Raw genomic sequence first — 24,455 nt, forward strand, 5'->3', positions numbered from 1 at the left:
ATCAGCAATCGAGTGACGAACAGAAAGTCAAATAGGGCCTTTTGGGGGTTAATGAGGCACAGGTGCTTGAGGAAAGTGAGAGGGGAAGAAGTAGAGAAGGCAAAAAAGATGTTTTGTTAAAGCTAAACAAGCTCGGGAATTACTAGCGGGAAGGATACAGTTACTACAGAAAATAGGGCCCTATGACTTCCGTGATGCAGAAAGCAAGGGCGGAATTGCGGAATCCAGGCATAAAAATGGAATTTACTGTGTAGCATGGAATGTCATGGAATTTGGCAAATTTTGGAATATTAAATCAAAAGTTAATTAAAATTAAAATTAATTAAATTCAAATCAGGATATGAACTAGAGGAAGTATTTATTATTAAAACACAAAAAGGACTGCTATATGAGAGTAATGAGCATTTCACCATTTCATTTGTACAAATAAAACTAAATTATCGGCATGTGAAATACTCATAAACTCAAAAATCTCCATGACAATCTGCCAAAATAAAAGTTTGGTTGAAGAACTTATGATTATATAATTATTTGTATTAATAACAACAACAATGTTGGTTTTATATTATTATTATTAATATTATTTGAAAGAATATCATAATTTTTACATCTAATTTTCAATTTATAAGTTCAATAGTTGAACTTTCATTAGATTACTCGATCATTACTCATTAATCATTGATATCAAATGATTAGACGTGCTGTTTAATGACACAAACTTTTATCAAACCTTTAAAACATAATCCAGGAAAAAGAAAACCGAATAAATAAACCGGAACAGAAGATCAGATCAAGATCAGCTGAAGGTGAAAAAGAAAGAGGTGAGAAATAAAAGTCACCTTGAGTGAGAAAGAACGAAGGAAAGCTCAATTGGTAGAGTCTTTTTGGCACTTAAGCTGGAACGAGTTTGAAGAGGAGAAGGGAAAAAAATGTGTGGGGTAACCTCATTATAAGTGTAGGAATCTAAAAACAGGAAAGAGGAGTGCGAGTCTGACAGGGAAGGTGTCTGTAAAGCCTGCTAATGAGCTGATGTGATGCGAGTTTGTGCGAGCGCCGAGGTGATGAAGAAGAAGATTAGGGAGGCCTGGCGCTGGAGTTTCCCGCTGGAAAAAAAGCCGCCGTAGGAGATGGATGAGACACGGTTCGACTGCGAATTCAGCTCGCACACTGACACCAGATCACGAACTCGGGGCCGAATCAATGGCTCTCGGCCTCTGATCTCAGCCGGCATCAGAGCATCCTCTTCTCTAGACTTCACAGCTGACCTCGAGGCTTATTGTGGATCGCTACGCCTCGGTGTGTAACCGTAACGCTGTGTAACTGCGGACCGCTTTGTTCCGTGGTGGGCCGGTTTAAGTGGTTTACAAGAAATATCAAAAACTGCCGGCGACTGCACAGATCAGTAGATCTCACAACTTGTGTTATTACTTCTCACAGCAGATTCCTCTCAGAAGCTGTTAGTTTAGCTACGGGAACCTTGAAGGCGTCGCTTCGCAAAAAAAACCTGCTTGTGGTTTTCTTTGAAGGTGGAGATGTGTTTGTAGCCTGTTATTGTTAGCATAGCGAAGCGCTGGAGAACTTCTGTGAGGCATGCAGGAGCTGTCCACCCATCATGTTTAGTTAGGGGAAGAATTCCTCTGAGAATCCACGTTCTTTTGAAGTTTTAGGTGTGGGTTTATTAACTCATGAGATACTACATGTTCCTTAAACACAAGTTCTAGGCCCTCTGTCATAATAGTCTGATTGTTTAATCTTGCACTGCATTGAGGCTAATTATCTATATAGCATCCAACACCGTTGTAGTCAATAGCAATATTACTGAGGTTTTGACCACACTTCGTAGAATTTGTGATTTGTACCCGCTTTGCAGGTTTGTTTTGTTTGTTTGGTCTTTTTTTTTTCTAAAAGAAAAAAGAAAAAAAAGAAAGTTACACCACCATTCAGAAGTTTTGGGCTGGTAAGATTCCCCAAGGCTGCATTTATTTGATCAAAATTACAATAAAAACTATTTTGAAATATTACTACAATTTAAAGTAACTGTAAAATTGTATTTATTTCTGTGATGGAAAGCTACATTTTCAGCACCATAACTGCAGTCTTCAGTGTCACATGATCCTTCAGAAATCATTTTAATATTATTATTTGTTGAATAGAAAGTTCAAAAGAACAGTATTTTTTTTAAATAAATATTTTGTTACATTATAAATGTCTTTATATCATGTCCCAGCTGAATAACAGTTTCTTTTTTAAAGTCTTACTGACCCCAAACTTTTAAACGGTAGTGTACATTTATTTATCTATTCATATTTATTTTTAATTGATATTGTTTCTCTCAGGTTAAAATGAAGTAAAACAAAATATATGACTGTACATCCATTATAATGGAACTCATGCTGTCATAGACCAGACTATGACAGCATGAGTTTTTTTTTTTTTTTTTAATATATTTATTAACTTTTTTTCATAGACCAGACTTAATGCAAAAAAAAAAAAAAAGTTTCCTGCACCATCATTCTATCCACCAAGGGCTGAAAAAGGTTGATGACCTCTATTCTAGCGAATCTGATAATGCTTTTAGTTTTTATTAAGTGTCTCACTTTACATGTTTTACCATATTTAAATTCATTCCACAGATCTTCACTTTATTTCCCATCAAATCAGCACCAAAAATGCAGAAAAATCTGCAATTCTTTCTGGGCCTACTTAGTGCAAATTAAAAATGTGGAAGAAAAAGAGTTCCGACATACTGTAGCAAAAAGAGGAAATGGCATGAAAATGACTTTGCTCCATGGCTTAGTTGTTTAGACTAGCTTTGAAAAAAGGAAGTAGGACACAAAAAATGTTTGATAACATCACTGAGGCTCATGACTTGGCTTTTCCTCCCAGTTCCTCCAAAGCAATTCTAGGCCATTTGTTTTATGATTAGCCCCCAATAGGTTTGCATGACCACCCAGTGCAGTTTAGAGACGGGAGCTTCTGGAGCCAGCTAGGCCAGGCTTTCCTGCCACAGTCTCTCTGCTTTTTCTTGATAGGTGAGAAATTAGCACAGCGAAGCTTGTGGTGAGCAAGCTGGCGTTTGGAGATGCCGCAGACTCTTGCTAGGGGATTGCCAAATCACAGAGGCTCTTTTAAGTGCTGAAGTACCCTTTTCCTGTGAGCCCCAGTGAAGATTGATGTGCAGATTGTTGTATATTGTGTTAAAGCTCGTGTGCAGCCCCAGCCCTTTGAATACACTTGCCAGTTCAAGTTTGAGGAAGCACGTGGGTCTCGAAGGGTTTTTAATGCTGGCAGTCCATCTTTATTGTGACCGGTGTGCTCTGCTTTTAGTGTGACAAATGGAGGTAAGCATTATTAAATAATAATGTAGACGCAGGAGGGAGCGCACAGGAGAGCTGTAACTGTCAAGAAAGAATTTCTGCTTGCAAGGAAATCTTTCACCTTGTTTACGCAGTTTCTTTGAATAGCCGATTAATAATTTGTCGGTAACCCAGATGGTTTTTATAGTTTTACATTGTGAGATTACTTTTATTTGGGTTCAGTTTTGGACTATGAGTGAATCATAGGTCAAATTCCTGAAATTTAAAAAGCAAAATTAGTCAATTATGAAGTCTATATTTAATATAATAAGCCAATAATAATATTTTTTTCAAATGTAGATTCTCATTACTATATTAAAGCAATTTGTACTGTAAAACATTACTTTATATTATTAAATAAATATCAGTACAGTCAGTATTTTTATTTTTTTACCAATTCCAAGTACTTTACATTTTACATAGATTTTTTCCTGCTTTTTTCCACATTACGGTAATGAGAATTAATTTGAATGAAAACAGTTTCACAATGAAAAAATAGGCTTTATTTTCTTACAAAACCATATTTCAGTTTTCTTTCTTTTGAGTTTGAGGTGAAATATCACCTGGAGATATTTTTTGACAAGTTTGTGAAATTCAGCCAGTAAATTGACCCTTTGCGATGATCAGCGTTGGTGTGCCGGAGGAGAACCGGGGTGTTCGTGCTTCTGAAGGTCTGCTTAACACATTGTTTGTTGTTTTTTTGAGATGGGTGTTGATGAATAGATGGAGACAGTGGAAGAGGGGGGAAAAACAGTCGGAGAAAGAGAACAGATGTCACATTCTGAGGTAGAACAGACGATGCTTGGAGGCAAAGCAAAATGACTATTGACGGCACATGAGGAATCAAAAAAAGAAGTATGCAACAGAACTAATTCTCCAGCCCTTTTTTAGTGGGGTTTTTCTCTATCCTCACGGAAAATATAGCAGTACATTTAAATGTACATAATAATATATTAAAAAGTCCTGCTATATTTTTCTGTGAGGATACAGAGAAACGCTAAGTCTGTTTTTTTTTTGTTTTTTTTTTACAATAAATTAAACATATTTAAAATTTTTGTGTATGTATGTGTGTATATATATATTTATCTCTCTCTGCCGTTGCATTTCACTGCACAGCACTGGTCAATCTATCAATTAGAGTAACAAATAAACAATTCCTTAATTTTTAGGCAATCAGGAATCACTCATGCTAACACATATCAGACAACATCATCTAGATTGTCTGTCAGACTAAAGTCTGTTAAAAAAAAAGGGAAAAAAAGGAAACAAGGCATTGGGATTTGTGGCTGTTTTCTGTTGTACCAAACTCGTATCAAACCCCAAAACCGAGGTACGTAGCGAACTGTGATTTCTGTGTACTGTTACACCCCTAATATACTGTGTATATAAGCTGTTTAATTTGTGTGCCAAAGGAACACTTTACAAATACTTTTATAAAGTGTTTTTTTTTAGGCACTTGTGTTTGTTTGTAATACGAAAGGAACATGTCGTAAGTAAAGGCCCCCTTAGAAGCCAGTCTAATTCTACAGGACTTCGTTAAGGCCAATTAGTTGGCTAGTTGTTCAGGCTAACCAGCTAATTAGTTAGTTTTTGAAACTACGCCGTTTTGAACATCCCTACTTTTCTCGCTCTCTCTCTTCTTGTCTGTTTCTCCATCTCTCCGCTGGCACTCTCTGCTCTGTTGGCACAAAGATGAACGCTCTTGTCGCCAGATGTGACTGTGAATGAGCAGCTGTTGCTCCGTCACCCAGCTGCCTCTTCTCTCGCTGTCGCCTTGACGACAGTGACTCTTATCACCACAACAAATGTTCCTGGAAAACAAGGGGCGTGACCGAGATTGCAGCTTTTTTTCCTCCCCTGCATCCCTTCACCTCCTCTTCTCTTGATGTGTCGACGCACTTGTATGCGTTGGCCTTTGATCAGTTCTTCTTTTTTAGCCGGTGTTATTTTTCAAAGCGAAGAAGGGCGACCTTTCTTCCGGGGAAGCACACATCGGCGGCATATTGTTAAAGCCCTGTTCTAACAAACCCGGGCAAGCTTGTAAGAAGCCCATCAGGACATGGACCTGCTTGCATAAAGATGTGCTTGCAGTAGGGTTGCAATAGACACCGCAAAGGGCATTATATCAGGCCGCTGTTCTCGGATCCGCATCTGCCCCGTCTGATCAAAGTAACTGTGAGCTAATGAGTGCGAATGATCTGCAAACAGCCCTCTGACTCCAAAAAGATGAAAGTTGAATGCTAAAGGCTGTGGCTCTTTAACGTTGTGTACTGAGGTCATGGAAATCGGTGGGGATTTCAGGGGTGGTGGTGCAGAGTAATCTTGGCTTAGGACGTTTAGATGTATTGTGATTGATTTGAGGGGCATAACATCTGTGAGAGAGATGTGTGTCTATGTGTGTGTGAAGAGGATTAGCGTCTGAAAAGCTGAATGAAGGGCTTACACACAGGGAAAGGAGGTGTGATGTGACAGCCATCTACATTTGAGACTAGATCTTGACCAAAACTGTATGTATCTCTTGATGGAAATAATTGTGATGTTATTTCTATTAAGAGGTGCATACATTTTTAGTCAAGATCTTGTATTACAAAGGTCACATCCAATGGGCAAAAAGCTCAATGAGGGTGCTCAACCACAATACATTGCAAAAAGTTTGATGAAGAGACATTAGGCCCGTCACTTTTTGGAGCTGTGGTGTCCCAACTTACTCTTCCTTTTTGCAATGACAATGCAAGAGTCAAGCACTCTGTAAAGTCTTCTCCAGCACATGCCAAAGACTTTCGATTAATTTAATGTCATGTGATTCTTTATGCTCCCTGCCAACCATTCTTTCATGATTTGAGCGTGATGCATCTTGACATTATCATCCTGGAATATGGCCATGATTCCTACATGGTTGTTTAAGAGATGAAAAGCTCCATCAGTTAGGGTTAGAAGAACTGTTGCCAAACATGCTAGAAACATAATAATCACTCCAATAATGATCCAATCATAGACTCTTAAGCATTTGCCTAGTTAAATCCAAACATGCGATGGCCAGGCAGTGTGTCCTGCAAAATTGTAAAGGTTTTATCAAGCCAAGATTCAATTTATGGAATATCATAGGCAGTGAAGAATATGCTACCTGCAGAAATCGACCCGAGGAACGTACGAGATTCTTTAAAAACCCCAAAATATCAGAGAATTCCAAATTGTGTTCTTTAAGAGGCATAGAGAGGAGTAAAATCTTAAAAGGTCATGGACATGTTTATATTCTCAGTATGTTTTTTTTACTAGTTCTAAATTACCATTTATAAGTGCAATTTCTATAGAAATAAGGATATTTTTAAAAATACCTTAAAGTCCTGTAAGAAACATGATGTAAATGAATTTGTCAGAGTGTCCCTTATGGTATCACACAGGACAGGAACAGGATGTAGTACAACCAACAGTGGTATCAGATGGTGCCGTATTTGTTTTCGTATCTCGATTTGTCATCTTTCAGGAACAGCCCAGGATGTTTTCCTCCAGAAGAACTGTGCCAGCTGGACCTTGACCCCTCAGGACGGTTTGTGGCTTGGCACATCTCAATGTAATCTATCTCAGGTTAACCCAGATGGTGTTCATGGCCTGGGATAAAATTATTGGGTATTGCTTTTGGTGAAGGACGTGCACGGATGTGATTGACAGCCAGATAAGCCAATAGGGTAATCTTATTAGATGGAGGTAACGTCCTTCATGCTACATGATGTGCAAGCAGCCACCCAAGGGGAAGCCGATGTTATATAATTGGTTTCCACAGCTCTTGTTATATATATATTTTTATGCATAAATTGCGTCGTAGATCCTTGAAATCCCAGGATCAGTGTGGTGGTAGACACGGAATTAAGCGCACGAGAGAGAGAGAGAGACCAATACCACGCTTTAAACTGAACCAGAGATTGGGTGCTTTTAATCAGAGCACAGCTCGCTATGGGGAAAATGCGACAAGCAACCTAATTTAGAGCTCCAAATCCCAAAGCCATCAGTGTGTGTGCGTGTGTGTGAGGGTTTGCCTATGCATGGATACTAACACCAGCGAATGAAAACACCTGACGTTTAGCCCAGATAAGCTGTAGCAGGGTGGTTGTTCTGCCTCGTTCAATTCCAAATACCGTGTTATGATTAAAAGGCTTGATATAGAAATCCGCAGCCTTGCTGAGTGTGAGCTTCTCCCTCGAAAATGATTCAAAGGAAACTTGCCTTCTGTGAAGGCCATGGATGCTATGATCTGTTTGTCCGCAGGTGCACCTCTGCCTTGCCTCATATTGAGTTTTTTTGAGAGATTGGAAAGGGAATAGAGAATTGAAAGTCCTTTGCTGGGTTTGGAACAATCTTGTTTTGTGTATGTGTCTGCTTCAGATGGCATGTCCTTTAGTAGTGTTGATAAGGTACTGGGTTTCTCCAACAAGTTCTTTGGTGACACTTTACAATTAGGTTCAATTCATTTTTTTTGCACGATGATGAATTAATTTTAAGTAATTAACTGCAAAATCATCAGGTATATCAGCGAGAGAGCGACTTGTGACAACACTCATCGAAAGAATGGCTTTTTGTTTGGTTGGTAATGTATTTACAGTTTGTTTTTTTGTCTTCACAAGAAACAAATAGGCTAACTTTTGTGTAATGAATCACTTTTATTTTTATTTATTTATTTTATTTTTATTATTAATTATTGAGTAACGAACATGGTAAAAGGGTCAAAATCAAAATGAGAATCAGTTAAAATTGAGAAATATTTTTAACTCTGCCCTACTATACTGTATAGTGGATTCCCTAGAACTTGTAGCTTCATTGCATTGCGTCTTGGTTAGTTGAAATGCATTTGGTGTTTTACATGTTTTTTACGGTCTCTCTTCTAAGTGGGCTAATCTCAACCATAATAAGCAGCAATGCTGAACAGACTTAAAGTCAAAAGTCTGGCTACGCCGTTCCTCGATTCCTCATTGAGTATTGGAAACATGCTCCGTCTCTTCCACGGTTACTGAATGGAAAGCGTGACTCTGTAAAAGCCTTCAATGTCAGAGCGTCCTGATTACTTGCGCTAGTGTCTATTGTAATCCCTCCCGTTTCGTCTGCTCACTTGTTAACCTCCATTATTCTCGGGTGCATACTCACTGAAGTGTGCTCAGCAACAACCCGCTCTCATTTAGGGGGCTAATCACCCGGGATGGGAGCGTGCCGTTTTACCACAGTGGAAGCTCATAAACCTACAGTGGGAATTTCCTATAAATATGAACACTGAGAGGAGCTGCCAGCTGCCATCGCCTCCCAAAGTTGTTTTTTTTGCCATGCTGTCTCCTAGTTCTACCAGAGATCAGCGCTAACAGTTAGCTCAGAGGCTACACTCCAGCTATAATGTGATTTAGGGCTTTTCGGTAATGTGATGAATGCTGAACATTGCATGTCAACAGTAGCTCTCGGGGGAATGTGTGCTCGTATCTAAGTTTGTGCAAGTGGCTCGCTGGGGCTTCATTATGGGGTGGTCTTGACGATTCTGGCCCACTCATGGGAACATGTCTTGCTGTAGCACACACAGGTGTCCGTTAATTGATGGCCGTCGGCCGACGCACATCCACTTGAGTCACACGCAGATGATCACACTTCATCCGAGAGCTCCAGCGCGCCTTGAATAATCTGCGCGCATGCACACTCACTCGCCCCCATTACGCCCACGTCTTTTTAAACATACCGAATCAGTCACGTTTACATCCGCGCCTGTGACCCTCTCATATTTGCTGTGGTGAGGTTTTCTATTATGCAGTTTTTGCGTAATGCGATTAACCTTTGATTCAGTGGGAGAAAGTCCCAGAAGACCGCATTGCTAATCCTTAACATATGAGTTTTGCTTCCCCCTCCCCCGATGTCATTCTCCCAGTGTAAAGGAAAAAGTTCACATAAAAAGCATTTTTCACTCTCATGACTTTCTTTCTTGTGAGGGGGAAAATAAAAAGATGTTTCAAGCACATCCTGATCTCTTTTGTTAATATTATGAAAGCGAATGACTAGGGCTGTCAGACTTCAAAATGAGTAAGAAGAATCATAAAAGTGGTTCTTATGATTTATATTCTGAAGTCATATGATACGTTTGAGAGGAACAGACACATTATTGTGAGTCCAGCTCGTGAACAAAAATGTTTCTCTTTTGTCTTTTCTAAATAATAATTTGATCCAGTTCACAAAACTAATCTGAATGATTCAGACTGATTGAACGGACTCGGTTCAACTCACTGACTCAATGAATTGTTCACAGAAAAAAGTTTGCTGCCTTAAATTTTTAAGTAGCCTACCATACATTTTTTAAGTACCAAAAGTAATTTAAACTTAAATTACATTAAACTTACTTAAAATTTGTTGAATCTTGTATAACTTGAATAAGTTGAAATTGTTAAAGAGTTAAAGCAATGTAAAAACAAATCTTGTCATAACTTATTGGTAATATAACTTTTTACAGTGCAGGTGAAGATAACGAGTGAATAACGATCTATCTATCTGTCTGTCTATTTTAGTCGTTTTTTTATTTTATATCGGCTATTACAATAATGAATACTGTGGTAATCCTTTAAGCAAATTACTTCTCACTTCTCTAGTCTGAATCTACTAGGGAATTCTGGGAAATGCAGTCAATCAGAAGGGGATTTGGAGGCGAACGCCCTGGTCTGGGGAATTTGCAGTTGGCACGCTGTAATTATGGTGGCGGCGGCTTTTCTTTGCGGCCCTGACGTGTGGTAATACGGGAAAATCAATGCCTCGCTCCCGCTGTGGAGGGAATACTTTAGTCCAAACATGCACACTCGCACATGCACACATTAGACACAGTCGGGCCCCACAAAAGCGCAGCGCCTCTCATTCTCCCTCGCTGCGTTTGTGTGGCTTGTTTACATGCTTGTAAGGTAATTGTACACTGTCGTCCCTTTTAGACAGAGCGGCGGGCAAACAACTTCACTAGTCCTGAATCAATTCTAACAAAGTGATCAGACCTGTGCCGGGCTAATGAGGAGAGAGAATTGATGACGGCGAGTAAATATGCTGTAACAATCCCCGTCTCTTTCCGTTTCTTTAAGTGCTCTCTCCTCCGCTCTCACCCTTATTCTCCGTGTTCAGTGTTAGTGTAAGTGTACAACCGGAGGAAAGAAAACTGCCTCTAATGGCACTCAAATAAGCCTGGCCGTCCAGCGCCTCGAGGCCCCTGGTGATTCGGCATCCAGCTGGCGGAATAATGGAGGAAGTGCAGCGTTCACGTACGTGTGCCCACCTGCAGACTGTTTATATCGCTTTCTCTCATTTCTTTGTTCTCATTTTCTTCTTTGTCATGCAGATGAGCTGTTTTTCCCTTCACTTATCCCCAAAATCCAACCTACGTTTTTAGAAATGCACACTTTTAAAAATAACAATTTTTTTATTGGCATCCATTGTTCCATGAAGAACCTTCAAGATCCATGGAATATTTCCATTGTACTTTATAGTGGAAAAAGGTTCTTTAGGTTAGATATTATTCAAATGTTTTTCACAGGAAAAACTGTTCTGTTAAGAGTAAAAAAACACTTTTTTTGGAGAAACGATAATTATTCTTCTATCGCATCACTGCGAAAACCTCTTTTTGAACCTTTATTTTTAAGAGTGTCTATTCTTGCCAATATCAATGAGCTAGTATTTTCATGATATTATAAATCTACACTATATAAATCAGTAGTTTAATATGCTACAAGGGAAGCTTGGCTTCATACAGCATGAAAGATGGATAAATCATGCATAATTAGTTTATTATGCCTAACAAAGTATCATTTGTAGAGGTTGTGCAAACTTTTTTTTTTGTTCCCCAAGTAATTTACTTTACCGGCTCATTTCTATGCATGAATGCTTACAGCTTGGGATCTGCTATCGTTATGTGCTTACAGCCACTCAATCTAACATGCGCTCTTAAGGGAAAAGAGCTCTTCAGAGCGTCCTGCTTATATGGATAGTGCTCTTAAAGGGTTAAAGGGAAATCTAATTTTGAGTTTTTCTGGCTTTTTGTCCGTGTCTGATAGCGCCAAAGTCATCTTAATGCTAGTATTACCCTAAAAGGGAACTAAATTTACATTGAATATGTTAAAAAATGTCTTTCTCTCCCAGGAAAATGGAGTGAAATAGAAATAATAATGCAAAAACACACTTTCATGCTTGGTATTCTCACAAATCACTATATCCAATGTGGTAATGATATATTGTGCAGCTCTAATCCTTTTGAATGAATACTTGCTCTCGTTCTCAGCTCTTCTGCTTTCTTCCCTTCTCCCCCTGGCATGCTCTCTTCCTCTCATTCGCAGTTTTCTCTCCTCCACCTGTTCACCTTTTACAGATTGGCTCTCCCCCTCACCTCTGCATCAGTGTTCTCGCTCACTCCCCGTTTTCTCATTTCACCTGCATCTTTATTCTTTTATTATCTTTCCCTTCTGCTCTCATGCCCTGCAATTCCTGCACCCCAGCTCCGATCTCTCTGTTCCACCTCTTTCACCTCATTCTTTAGCTCCCTTGCCATCTCCTGCTGCTCCTCTCTCTCTTTCTTTTCAGTCTGTTCCTTCTCTTTTCCCCCTACACTCTACATCCTCATTTCATAGCCAGCTGTTCTTTATATGTCCGTCTTTCCCGTCTCCTTCTTGCTCTTCTCAGCGCCCATTTACAACTATTTTGCTTTCTTGGCCTCTCCATCTCCTAATGGCAGAAATGGCACGAACATGTCCTTGCAGGGTCCAAAATTATATGCTTTCCCACCTTCCAATTCACCACTTATTCCATTATTTAATCATTTAAATAATGCAGATGTAGTTATAAGGGCATTTTCTTTAGTGGATTTAATTGTGCACATCTCTCACATCAGAGTCAGTCTTAAACCATGTAGCATCTTGCAGTTCCACTTCTAAATAGAGTTACCAGCCAACTGGCAACTACATTTGATTTGGCAAAGCCAATTTGTACTCTCAGTCGGCATTTGGCAAATGTCCATTAGATCCTCTAAATACAAGAAAAGTTCTATTGCTTGAAGAATCTTAATGATCCTTAAAACAGGCGTCATTGTCTTCTCTAATTCTGCTCTACAATCTCTCCTCCTCTTTCCCTCCCGGCTCATCAGTTTCTCCTCCTCCTCCTCCTCGGGTCAGGTGCTGGCAGCATAAATGTTGCCTGTCAATAATTTAATAAGAGAGGAGTGCCCGTCTCCCCCTCTTTCAAACAGTTGTATCAATAATACATGGCTTACATGTAGAATAGGTTTGTGCAGCCAGCCTCTGCTTTTTGTGCGGAAAACAGCCGTGAGAATTTGTAAAATAAGCAGAAGAATGCATACATGGTAAAAAAAAGAAAGAAATCAGTGCATGAGGGTTATGGGAAATAATTCATGTGGCGTGAGTGTAACAACCGCAAGAAGGCAGGAGGGCTTTTTGTCTCCATTTCAGGCGCGCTCACTTGGGGATGAAGAAATGGGCTCCTGCCGCACATGTGCACAAACACAGACACACACATATGAACACCATCTCCTGGGGAAAAAAGATGGGGCCGCGACTGCTGTTTGCTGCTGTTTCGTGGTCCTCGGGGAGGATGGCGAAATGCGTGCCTATCTCACACATACACGCGCAAAACAGCCATAATCTAGTGCACCACAGACACTTCCAGTAGGCATACCCATAACCTCTGTCACAAAACTCGCACTTTAAATTACTCACCCAAATAAATGCACAATGCGGGAAAGACAATTTGCGTGAAGTGACCTGCAACGGTTTATAGAAAATAAATACGATATTGCTTTAAGTAGTGTGTACACATGCTTGTGTGTTCATAATCCAGTGTCAATACAAGAAGACAACCTATAAGCTGAGCATTTGAAGGCAGCGCACGAAGGCTATTCCATTGGCTTCTAGGATACCATATTTTGGCCAAAACTGAAGTCCCTGCAGAAAACCACATCTTAAAGGGATAGTTCACCCAAAAATGAAAATTCGGTCATTAATTGCCCTCACCCTCATATCGTTCCACACCCGTAAGATTTTCATTCATTTCAGAACACAAATGAAGATATTTTTGATGAAATCCGAGAGCTTTCAGTCCCTCCATTGGGAGCAACGCAGTTTACACGTTCAAGGTCCAGAACGTTATAGGAAAGACATCATTAAAGTAATCCATGTGAATCCAATGGTTTAACCTCAATTTCATGAAGCGAGCAAGTGCTTTGTTTGCACACAAAAACATAATTTACAACTTTATTTACCAAATGATTGGCGTACAATTGACGCCATGATGCATGCGTGTTGTGTTGACTCAAGACTGGAAGTTGTTCCAGGAACGTGCTTTGGATAATATTATTTTGTAAATATAGAGGTAATTTTTTTTGTGTGTGTGCAAACAAAGCACTCGCGTCGCTTCATAAAATTGAAGTTAAACCACTGGAGTCACATGGGTTACTTTAATGATGTCTTTATCATTCTAGACCTTGAATGTGTAAATTGCTCCCAATCGAGGGACTGAAAGCTCTCGGATTTCCGAAGATGAACGAAAGTCTTACGGGTGTGGAATGACATTAGGGAGGAGGAGGAGGATGAGGGAGGGGGGAGGAGGGGGTCGTTAGATTAATCTAAAAAATTATTGATAGATTAATCAATTGAAAAGAGAATCGTTAGTTCTAGCCCTACTACATTTGTGCTGAGTTGTTTTCTTTTTTTCTCTCACTTTTTTCACTCATTGTATGTTAGCTTAGCAAAATGCTGCTATCAAACTCTTTAGAGTGCATTAGCGCCTATCCACTTTTTCAGTGGCGTTGGTTTTTGAAGTAATTTCCCTTTTTTTTTTTTCATAGAGATTTTTTGTTAAAGAGTTACAAGCCATGAATCAAACCAAGCTATGATGTGAATTACAAACATTATGAAATTAGACAAAATGACAAAAGTACAAGACTGTGTAGCGTTTCATTGAGTACAAGACTGTGTAATGTATGTACGGTAATTGAGAGAAATATCTGCAATCCCATTAAGCACTGGAAATTACATAATCGAATTACAAAAACTATTGTTTTAAAGATGTTGATTGTGTATATAGAGACGGATAGTACGTATAGTGCGGAGACTGACTTTGCTTGTTTCGATTCTCTGATTTTGAGAATTCGTAATAATATAACGTAGTTTTTCACCAGGAAATCGGCTGTTAAAGTAATTCACGCCATAGCGGAATTACCCTAAGAATGAGATTCCGACTTGTAAAAAGCCTTCACGTCCTCGTACAACTTGAAATTACAACTTGTAAAGAATTTGAAGATTCATTTTGCCGTTTATAGTGTTACGAAGGTAGTCACTTAGGAATGGCGTTCCCTAAATAGGCAGTGGGCGGCTAGGCGACTAACTAGGCTTTGGAACCAAACTGAAGTGTACAAAAACCGAATGAGCTGAGTTTCAGTGGAGGAGGAGATGAGAGTGGCCAGGAAACCGCGTTCCACTTAGTCGCATGGAAGCCTAATGACACACTTCCTGGTTTAGAGAAAAGGGCTATCTTAGCAGGCCGAGGATGAAAGGCGAAAAGCTAACAAAAGATAAAAGAATGAACCATAAAGTGAAATGAAAGTGAAGTGAAAGTGAAAAGAATAAAAAAATTGAGATTCGGAAAGGAGATGCAGGTAGACAGGCATGAATAGAGGAACTATAGAGATGAAAGAGGGAGAAATATGGAGGGATGGTTGAGAGGAAGACGCAAGGTGACCTTGGGAAAAAAAGGGACGGGAGGAGGGAAAATAAAGATGCAGGAGATGTGATCAAGAAGGAGAAAAGATCTGCTTGATGTCTGAGAGGGAACACACAGCTTTAGGCGGTGTGTGCTCACTCCGAGCTAGTGTTTTATGTCTGGATGAGGGTGTGTCCCCCGGCGTACGTTTGACAGGGGGTGTGTGTGAGTGAGAGACACAGAAACAGAGTGGGTTTATAAAGGATAGAAGATTACTAGGTAGTGAGAGACAGCAAAGGGAGAGCGAGCCGGCGCGGGCATAAAGCGCCGTAGATGGAATTTGTTTCACGATTTCGCATTCAACAGAGTGAGAACTTCAGAGCTGTAAAGGATGGTCGAAATGAAGAGAATAAAAAGAAAAGTAGCAGAGAGGGACGGAAACGTATAAAGAGAGGTGAGCCGGGGCCACCTTTATAATTCCTCTCTGTGGCCATTTTGCTCCAATCACACAATCAGCAGAGCTAATGGATTCAGTGAGCTGGAGGTGTGTGCGCGATGATCGACACACACACATTCAAGGTCTTCTTTATTATGGCATGGATACCATCGTCGTGCCTGCAGGGAAACGCAGAGGTCATCCGGTTCACGAGTGGGTACGCGTATGTTTTCACACCCGGATTATAACAAGCTCTACTCTCTACTTTCCCATCACAGCCTGCCTTCAAACTCCAGCGCCTCCCTTTCTTCACCTCATGCCCTCTTCCCCTCTGCTTCCACTGTGACCTTTTACACCTTCGGGCCATTTGGAGATTAAAGATTATAACTCACCTTACTGTTGGAAAATAACTCGCGTCACATACAGCACGTATAGGAGACAGTATAGGTTCCCATTATTATTTTGTGTTTCCTTAAAGAACTGTATATTCATATAAAGACCACAGGTTTGGTTGAAACATTAGGAACCTTTTAAATCAATCAGGTTACATATTTTGTAATTATTACTTGGGTTACAGCTCATCGGTGGCTCTTTATTTATGCAAGAGTATACGTCCTCATTTGGCCTTCAGCTTTTGTACACTTGTTTATTTTATGCAGTGCAAAAATAAATGCATTTTTAATGAGTTTTTAAATGCTATTTTATAGCATACAATTATTTTAAATGTGGAGGCTCTAATTTGAACTGTAAAAAATTAAGTGCTTGAGTGCAGTTTAGAGCCACACAGTTTTGATACTGGTTTATGTGTTGTTGTTTGTCCACTATAGTTCGTCTACTTGCATTTTGTTACAAATATGATGGAAATATTAGAATAGAAATTTTAAGGTGAAACTTTTTGTTTATTTTGTGTTAATCTGTCGATATGGCAGGGTTAGACTTTCAATGACACCTGCAGCGTGACTGCATCACGCTATTTAAAAAACAACAAAAAAGCTACTTTTATTCAACAATAAACATACTTTTATTCAACAATCCGTTAAACTGGTCTAAAGTGACAGTAAAGGCATTTACAAAGATTCGTTAAATGCTGTTCTTTTGAGCTTTTCGTCCATCAAAGAATCCTGAAAAACTGTAAAAAAAATTAGATTAAGCAGCATTGATGATCAACATTGATTATAAGAAATGTTTCTTGAGCATATTAGAATGATTTCTCAAGGATCATGTGACACTGAAGACTGGAGTAATGATGCATAAAGTTAAGCTTTGCCATCTAAGGAATAAATTACATTTTAAAATATATTACAATAGAAAACAGGTATTTTAATAATATTTCACAATATTACTGTTTTGACTGTTTTTATTTAGGCAGCCTTGGTGAGCATAAGATACTTTAAAAACATTATCGACACCAAGTTTCTGAACAGTAGTTTACGTTGTAGAGAATCTATTTGCCCTGATCAATTATTTATTTATTCCACAAGTGAAGAAAGGGCAGTTTCAGGGGAGTTATTGAGGGAGAACTAGTTGTATTGGTCATTAATCATGTTTTTCAAAAGTAGACCTATAGGCTACTTGGTGGAAAACTTTTTAATGAGGAGAAAATTACAGTGTGTCCCTTTAAAGTCCCCCTGTAGTCAATAATTGTAGGGTAGGTCAGAATTGTCTAAAAAAAACTTTTATACAAATTTGTTTAAACTGTCTTTATATACCAATACATAATTAAAATGCAAGTACTCTGAAATAGAGAGTATAAAAAACTGAGTGACTCTAGTGTATTTAATCTTCAATAAACACAGCTCATTAATTCCATTCACTACCACCAGAGCCCGTCTACGGAGAGCCTGTTCACTCCCTATTAAGTCCTATTGTACCGAATTTTGGTTGTAGTTCCACCAGAGTTCCACTGGGGGCGATCGCCCCCGAGTGCAAAATGAATGGGAGTCTATGGGGCTAGACGGCTAAATTTGTCCCTTTCAGCCGATTGCCGTTGAGAAATCTCAGATTTGATTGTAGGTTTGGCAAGTTCAACATGGGTTATAGGTCGAAAATTGAATGGACGAGTACTTATGTCCTTTCGATTTCTTACAGGTTGAGTTGTTGTTGCCCATAACACGCTAGCATTCTGCTAATGAACGCTGATTGGTCAGTGAAGGACTGGTTACGACCAGAGATACCGCTTGATGGCATCGTGGTATCTGAAGCGGGAACAGAATGTATTCTAGCAGAAACTCTTCTAGCACGTGTATTTACCTGTGTCAGCTGTGCTGGCGATGCCTCGAGAGAAAAGAAAGTGCAGAGCGCGAAAGCACCACAGTGACTGAAGGATTGCCGTAAAGCAGTATCTCTGGTCGTACGATGTGTATGACGTCATTGACATTTTGAAAGACTTTTTAAAGCAAATAAGTGACTCTAAAAAATCATTGCATCTCCTTTCGAATACAACATTCAAATTACTAGACAAAAAATTATATCTTGAGAAAAGTGGATTTTGAGGGGTATAGCTCCATAGACCTCCATTCATTCTGCACTCGTCCTGTGAGCGCCCCCATATGGAATCAGAGTGGAACTGCAACCAGTCAGAAGCCGGAAGTGTAGCGAGAGTGAACCTTCTCCCCTTATTAGACATTCTCTGCTACCACCTAAAAACGAGTGCGCGCACGTGGGCAGAGCCAGTAATAGCGCGGTAGTCATGGCGACGGAGAGTGACAGTCGCGCAAGCCAATCACTTGTTTCGTCCCGGTAATGAGCAGTGTTTTTTGAAGATTAAATACACTATAGTCACTCAATTTTTATACTCTCTTTTTCAAAGTACTTACATTTTAATTATGTATTGGTATATAAAGACAGTTTAAGCCAATTTGAAAAAAAAGTTATTTAGACAATTCTTACCTACACAACCTTTACGTTAAAACTAATCTTTGATCACCAAATTTACATAGTCTACTACTCTATTACCTCATTTAGTATACGCGGTTCTATGAATATGCAAATAAGCCCCGCCTACACACACTCACACCACAACTTATTAGTTATAATGTAGTTTGTGACGTCCGAGACACCACATACCGCGTTTTTGAGACCGCATTTTTAAAGAGAAAATACTGTTGTTGAGTTATGAATTTGCACATGGTTTGTCAAAAAAAAAAAGCACATAGACATATAAACAACATTAAAAGTTTGATTTTCACCACGGGGGGACTTTAAGGAATGTCTTCTTATTTAACCGGAGTCAGAGTCATTATAATAACTGAGAGACTTCATCCGAGATTCAAACTCATAACGGTCACTCTGGCGGCGGGAAGAAACACATTCCTGTGAGATTCTAAAAGCGCGTGCTGCGTGCCCTCATGTCGCACTCTCACACTGTGCTAATTATTTTCCATCCTCACTCCGTGGTCCGACGCCTCCGTTAGCGTCTTTGAGGCTTTTACACATACACGCGTGGACCGGGCTCAAGATCTAACGAGTTCTAGAAATACTTCACCGTTCACGATTGACCTTGGGGAAGCCGCTAGACCCTCAACAGTCCCTGTCTCGCGCGCACGGTAGGAGAGTTGATGCTGGCTGAGAGGAATGATGTAGATAAAGCTGCTGATAATGTGAAGCTATTTCATTACACAGCAGACTGAACAGTCAATCCCTGAATGTTATTTTTTGTTTAGATGTCTTAAAAAAAAATCTGTGGTTTTGACATCAACAAACGATAAAGAGAGCTTTCTGGCCTATATTTTACAGTTTCTAAGCCTGTTGTATTTTGCAATTTGTTATTAGCATAATTTTGCTGTTGTCCACACACACACACACACACACACACACACACACACACACACACACACACACACACACACACACACACACACACACTCTCTCTCTCTCTCTCTCTCTCTCTCTCTCTCTCTCTCTCTCTCTCTCTCTCTCTCTCTCTCTCTATATCAAGGGCGTAGGTTTGGTCTCAGCTTTGGTGGGGACATCCCACCCCCACACCACCCCCTTATTTTTTCAGCCAATCAAATGACGGCGTTCCTTGTACTGGCCATGGGAATCGATGCAAATCGCTGCAACAGGGATTTTTTCCTGGCTCAAAACTAGGCGGAGTTGATAAAATTCTGATGATGTATTTTAATAAAAAGATAATTAACTTGTATTTTTCATATACCAACATATAGCCTACTGTGTTTTCCACAGTACTTTTGTGGATGGACCTCGGTATCTCTGGAGGGGTCCGGGGGCATGCCCACCCGTAAGAAAATTTTGTACATTTTAAAGATAAATTCATTCATCTGGTGCACTTTGAGTCACCAGAATCCACTGTTAAAAATAAATAATCCACCCGCCCAAACTATTCTCTGATTATCTGATCATCACATTAATTACAATTCAAATTATCAGTGTTAAGCATGATAATATGGTAAAATGTCACACTGTAGTAGGGTAATTTAAAAATAACATTTATTTAAAATAAAAGTTCTTCTTTTGGCAAAATTACATTTCTTTAATAGCCCAAACCGAGGCTTTACTCCCTTCAAACTTAAATTGTCAATGTTTCATTACGTCACTGTTGGAAAACAATCTTATCAGAATATATATTTTTTTACCTTTATAAAGGGCATTTCCCCCCTAATTTTATTAAATGTATGCTCAGCGCCAACGCTCCCACCACGCGCTATGCATAGGGCACCAAGAGGTGAGAGGGCACCAAAAAAATTACCTAATGAAAATCAATAATAATGCCGATATTATTTCAGTATAGAAATACAGACATCCCGGGAGTCTCCCGCATATTGATAGCGGCTCACTGATGCCCGTGAATTAGTTAAAATCTCCCGGAATCGCGAGCGCGCCCGCGAGACAGAGACTGTGCTCCAAACCGCGTAGCGCGTGCACTGCAGAGAGGAAGAGAGAGCAAGAGACCGCGCGCGCGCGTGCCTCAATAAGCGCATGTAATATGTTTGATGGACACAGGAACCAAATAGAACCGTCACGGTGGAAAAAGTGTATCTGAGCATGTGACTGTCTATCGAGTTTTGTCGAGAGCAGAAGGCGGCAACTAATTTGACGGAGGCGGCCGCCTCGTAATTCTCTCACAAATATTGGTGGGGACAATTTTGTCATTTTAAAATATTGATTGGGACTAGTACCTAGCGTCCCCCCCTAAACCTACGCCCATGCTCTATATATATATATATATATATATATATATATATATATATATATATATATATATATATATATATATATATATATATATATATATATAACAATTTTATACATTATGCATTTACATTTTTTATTGATATGAAAGTTACACAAGAGAATTTCTGTATATATTAATAATAATAATAATTCATAATAATAATGAGTATTGTTATTTATAAAATAACATCTGTTCATTTTTGTTGTTCTTACTATGTATGCTTATATTGTTCATGCAATTTGATACATTTTGATTGATATGAAAGTTACAAAACACAACATTTAGGTATATGTATTCATAACTTATTAATAATAATGAATATGTTATTTAACAAATAACATTTTGGAGGTTTTCCGAAGTATCTACAGCAAGCATATGTGGTTTGGTAAATGCCCTTTTCCCCTTAAATGTGGTTAGTTTGTGCATCATGTGACTTGTTTAGAAAGACAAGGACGTCTGGGAGAGAAAAGAAATTGAGGCTTAGTGCAAGTAGAATTTTTTTTTGATAATGAAAGAAGTATTTGAAAACAGGCTGAACTGACAAGTTCTTGAATGTGTATTATGGCCTTGTCAGTTAAATTAATTCTGTTGTCAATGACATATTTTTTTTTTTCAAGCAAATATTGCTCAAAATTCGGTGTAAAAAAATACGGCATACTGAAAAAGACAATCCAATTATTGTTTAGTTGGCTCAAACCTCCATTACATTTGTGTTTTCAAATGGCAAGGAATGGCAAAGGAATACTTGACTTTCTTCTGGGGAAGGATACGTTTTGAAGACTCTAATGGATAAGGATGCAAAAGCACCATAACAGCATTGTGTATACAGTAGTAGCCAATGCTACTCATACATTATCCACATTATTTTTTATATGAATGTGTAGGCCTCCAGTGTCAGCTGCTTCCAGTTATTTTAGCTGTACAAAATTGTCCGTTATGCTGTTTAATGTTTGTGTTTGGCAAACTGGTTGTTTTCATATAATTTTAATTATTTATACTAATCATAAACACACTGGTTTTTAGTGTAAATACTATAGCTTTACCATTTACTTAATTTTTAGTTGTTTACCTATAGTGGCAATATGAATCGGAAGTCTCGCACATTCACAGGAAATTACTTGCTTCCATGTTGAAAAATAAGGTTGATGTCCCAAGTGTTCAGAAGTCATGTGATAACTTTGTGAGAGGGACGGATATTAGAAATGTATTTGATTAGTCACTGACAAATCTTCCCATGCAGTGAGCTTTTAAACTCTGTGACTGGATTGAATTAGTGAACTTGCAGTGGATTCGTCTGATTCATAGCATTCACAGCGATTTTCTGAACAGAATCAATCAATTTATTGTGAAATCTGAGTAAAAAACGGGGCCGGAGCAACACCCTGACTATCCTGCCCCCTCAGTCAAGATGAATGTGGAAATGGATTTTAATGATGAAATGGAAAAATCACATTTAACATAAGCTTTCTAGCATTAATGGGTTAGTTCACCCAAAAATGAAAATGTTGTTCCAACCCCGTAAGACTTTCGTTTATCTTCGGAACACAATTTAAGATATTTTTGATGAAATCTGAGAGCTGGCTCACTCCTTCATAGGCTGCTGGGTAATTGCTTCTGCCGGCCCTGAAAAGTTAGTAAAGACATCATTAAAATAGTCCAAGTGACTACAGTGACTCAACCTTACACCGTGTCCTAACCAGACAGACGCGATGCGATAAGATTCCAGCGACAAATCATTTGTCTGTCCACACTAGATGTGACACGACTGCGAGATGCAATCAAAACCCACAGCCAATCAGAACAGCGCGTGGGCGGGGTCTCGCGGCAAGTGCACGGCACCAGAGAGTAATCTTGATGGCAATCGCAAGAAAATGGATAAGCAGGCTACATAATCAAATTCACAAATATTGCACCATTTAAACATTATTCAAATACATAGGCTACTGAGTTACTAAAACAATCTTTGTCAAATAATACACTTGTTTGTTCACAGTTTGAACGCTTTTGTTTCCATTTGTTTCATTTCAAGATCTGAGGTGAATTATCCATTTGTTGCTTTTAGCTACAAAGCTGGGAGCACTAAATGATATTCAAAGTCACATTACACGCTTTTAACATTAAATAAAGCACATAAACACCTGAGATTATCATTGCCACACTTTGTGTTTGTTGCTCCAGCTCGACGTCGCAGAAAAAAAGAAACCATTTCTAAAATAGAAACCTAACCGTCGTGGCTGGTTAGGACAAAAACTCTGATTAACATGGAAAAGAAACCTTTTATCGGTGTCGCATCGCGTGTAGTTAGGACACGGTGTGAAGTTTATCAAGCGACGAGAATACTTTTGTGCGCAAAAAAACAAAAATAATGACTTTATTCAACTTTTAATTTTCTTCCGTTTCTGACGTGAGTTCACGAGAGCGCTACGATGCATGCGCGAGAAATGAGAAGATAACGCAGAGAGGTCTCGATGTAGTGTTTAAAATGGTTCTAAAGTGTGCATTTCCTGGATGTCCGAATCGTGAGAAACCAACGAGAAAACGTAAAAGTGCCTTACCAATGCCGCAAAAGGACCTTTCCCATCAAATGATCGTGAGCATCTTCTTCTCAGTTCTCGTATGCATCGTGGCGCTCTCCTGAACTCACGTCAGAGGCCCACACAGAAGAAAATTCACATTTCAATAATGTAGTTATTTTAATATGGAAGTCAATGGGGCTCGTCAACTGTTTGATTAGCCATATTCTTCAAAATATCTTCTTTTATGATCAGTAGAAGATAGAAATTCATACAGGTTTGGAACTTGAGGGTGAGTAAATGTCAATGATGACAGAAATAATAAATTGTGGGTGAGCTATTCCTTTAAGGCCAGTTTGTTTAACAAAGTCACATTTTGATTGGCACATTTGATACACAAACGTCCCGCTTCATTAATATTGATGAGTCGAATTTTCGAAAATGTTGGCCTAGGCAATTTTCCTTTTTATGTAGGATATTAATCAAAGGTCTGCCATCTGTATTTGCCCAGTAGCTTTGGTGACAGGTTTGTTTACGGTATAGAAAATACGTGAATGGGCCACATATGCTTTTCTAGCTGGGGAAATTTTTCGTTACATTATCGACCCCTTTCGTTTTTTCAGACTCTTCAATGCCTCACTGGCGCCAGCTCTGGTCAAACTGGACATTGCTACCTCTTTTGTGAATTCATGAACAGTCCTACTATTTTAAAGCTATTGCATGGCTTCAGAAAACTTGAAATATAGTGCATGAGTCGTATGGACAGTTTAATGATTATTTGAGCTTTTTGAAGTTTCAATTACATATTGGTTGCTTTTTTTATGGTGCAGTTACGATTTAAATTGATCAAATCCTCCGCTGAGGAAAGAAAGTTGCACGGAACGGCTTGAGGGCGAGTAAATAGTGACAGAAAGACAGAATTTTAATTACTGGGGGAACTAATCCTTTAAAGTTACACCTAAATATATACCTAAAATTAAACATTTATGCTAGTTAGTGTGCAAATAGGTAACGCCCCAGGGCACAGTCATCCCTGCGGTGCGTATATATGAATATATTAATGACTCTGAGGTGAGTTTCACACGTTATTTAACATAAGCACCGATGAGCTTTGCATTGAGTTCATAAAGCAAGCTTGTGTGCTTTTGGTAAATTGCTTCTGCCCCTTAAATGTGTTTGTGTTTTATTGAAGAGCCTGTTGCAGCCCTACTTTGGTTCGTTTGTCATCCTTAAGTAAAGCGTATCAGCAGTGCGCA

General features: G+C 39.1%; 1 protein-coding gene across 4 annotated transcripts in view; it reads left to right on the forward strand.

The window, feature by feature from the left end:
* The window catches only part of pvrl2l (PVR cell adhesion molecule related 2 like), a 141,461-nt gene that overhangs the window by 30,119 nt on the left and 86,887 nt on the right, over positions 1–24,455 (forward strand). Inside the window, exon 1 of one of the 4 annotated variants that reach the window (XM_079591572.1) lies at positions 18,800–19,037. The exons of the other annotated variants lie outside the window; for them this stretch is intronic. The gene's annotated coding sequence lies outside the window, so the exon portion shown is untranslated. Of the gene's footprint in view, positions 1–18,799; positions 19,038–24,455 lie in introns of those variants that run through there. 4 annotated transcript variants of the gene reach the window in all.

Source organism: Phoxinus phoxinus, assembly GCF_949152265.1.
Source record: "Phoxinus phoxinus genome assembly, chromosome: 19".
NCBI classification, from domain to species: domain Eukaryota; kingdom Metazoa; phylum Chordata; class Actinopteri; order Cypriniformes; family Leuciscidae; genus Phoxinus; species Phoxinus phoxinus.